This window comes from Mus pahari, chromosome 4 (genome assembly GCF_900095145.1).
Source record: "Mus pahari chromosome 4, PAHARI_EIJ_v1.1, whole genome shotgun sequence".
NCBI lineage: Eukaryota > Metazoa > Chordata > Mammalia > Rodentia > Muridae > Mus > Mus pahari.
In genome coordinates this window covers 92,475,978-92,478,177 of record NC_034593.1, presented here as the reverse complement: position 1 = coordinate 92,478,177, position 2,200 = coordinate 92,475,978, and the positions used below count along the sequence as shown (strand labels likewise).

At 44.8% G+C, this 2,200-nt stretch overlaps 1 pseudogene; it reads left to right on the top strand.

Annotated features, from left to right (window-relative positions):
• The first annotated feature begins 220 nt into the window (after window positions 1-220).
• On the top strand, window positions 221-2,167 carry LOC110320853 (annotated as a pseudogene).
• The last annotated feature ends 33 nt before the right edge of the window (window positions 2,168-2,200 follow it).

The window sequence follows — 2,200 nt, the reverse complement described above, 5'->3', positions numbered from 1 at the left end:
AAGGAACAGTTCTCCTCCAGCAAACACACGACTGATGGCAGTCTATTCATGCAACATGAAACCACAAACACCAGCATCCTGGGTCATGAAAAGCAGCTGCTGGAAGACACAGGCTCTGTCTGGGGTTTTCCCATTAATTGTTTCTACCCATTCATTTATTTTGGGTTAGGCTAGTTCTGGCTAACAGACAAGTGCTAACAGGCACCAAGGTGGAGCAAAAATGTACGAGAGTCTCCAGCTGAGAAAAGTCTGTATGTTCACATATTTTTAGTTTACTGGGAAGGCTGGAGCTATTTATTTTAAACAGTGCACCCCCCACCCCCCAAGGCATAGTTCCTCAGCAACAGCTTCTAAGAATCTTCAACTTGGAGCCACACTGAGTGTGAATGGGGGAAGCAGGTGTGTGCAAAGGAGGGCTTGTCCCAAAGTGTGGATCTTGCTTCTGAGCCCTGGGTGAAGTTGCATACTGTCCCATAGTCAATCTTCTATGTCCTTTCTGCTCAGGTTAGCATCAAAATGAGCTGCAAAGTTCAAGTTCACCGACTGGCCTATAGCTTTGACCTGAGAGTGCCAGGGCAGGGTGTAGCTAGGCAGAGACTGTCTTCCTAGAATTTTAGAACTGGTTGGGGAGGTAATGCCTCAAGTGGATTACCTAGTAGACTGCTTTTTCCTGGAAAGTTCTAGAACAGTCACAGACTCACACACTGTCTTACTCCTGTCTTGGTCACAATCTTATAGCTGTGATAAAACACCACGACCAAAGCAAGTTATAAAAAAATAAGAATTGAATTGGCTTACAGCTTCAGAGGATTCAGCGTCCACCATGGTGAGGCAGTAGAGGAAGTAGCAGGCATGTTGGCTGGAGCGGCTGAAATCTCATATCCTTGGTCTACAATCAGGAGGCAGAGGGCACACTGGGAATTTTGAAAGTGTTGGACACCTCAAAGCCTGCTCTCAGTGACATGCACCTTCCAACAAGGCTCAGTCCTTCTTAACAGCTGTACCAACTGGAGACCAAGTCTTTTAACATAGGAGCATGTGGGAGCCAGTCGTATTCAAACCACTCACTCCGCTCCCTTGTCCTCACAGACTTGCGATCAGAGCACAGTACAAAATACATTCAATCTGACTTCAAAAGTCCCCAGGGTCTTCCAGTCTCAACACTGTTTAAAAGTTCAAAGTTCAAAGTCTCTTCTGAGACTCAAGACTCTTAGTCACCTCCTCCCCCCCTGGTAAAATAAAAAGCAAGTTATGGAGGCACTGGCTGCGTGTGAAGGAGGACTATGAACCTTCCAAACATCCTGCTCACCGGTACACCAGGGGTTGGAAAAAACCACACAAGGCAAAGAACTTGCATCAAGATTAGGCCTGAAGTACGTGAATGTGGGAGACCTAGCTCGAGAAGTCTGATCACAGGATATCAAGGAGTCTGGCAAGATGGCGTTTCCCAAGAGCATGTCGAAAGATGTACAAGTACAGATGATGTCACAAATCTTGAAGGATATGGAGATTACAGAATGTGAGCCAAGAGATGCTGGAGTTTGCCTTCTGATATGTGACCACAATTCTAGATGATGCTAAAATCTATTCCAGCCATGCTAAGAAAGCTACTGTTGATGCAGATGACGTACGCTTAGCAATCCAGTGCCGTGCTGACCAGTCTTTCACTTCTCCTCCCCAGGAGGTCTTTTATTAGATATTGCAAGACAAAGAAATCAACCCCCTTTGCCATTGATCAAACCATATTCAGGTCCTAGATTGTTTCCTTATAGATATTGCTCAACTGCTCCAAACTACAAAAACAGGCACCTACTCCTGGAGGAAGAATAATAGTTCCAAGGCTAAGTGTTGGTTCAGATTCTAGCAGACCAAGTACTCCCACAGTAGGCACACCAACTTCACAAGCCCTGTCTGTTTCCACTAAAGTAGGCACTCCAGTGCCCCTCCCAGGGCAGAGGTTTACAGTACAGATGCCTGCTTCTCTATTGTAAAAGCTTCCATCCCTGCAACATCAACAGTTCAGGATGTTCTTATTAATCCATCATTGATTGGGTCCAAAAACATTCTTATTACTACTTATATGATATCACAAAATACAGCCGAGTCAGCAAATGCACTGAAAAGAAAACATGAAGAAGAAGAAGAAGAAGAAGAAGAAGAAGAAGAAGAAGAAGAAGAAGAAGAAGAAGAAGAAGAGGAA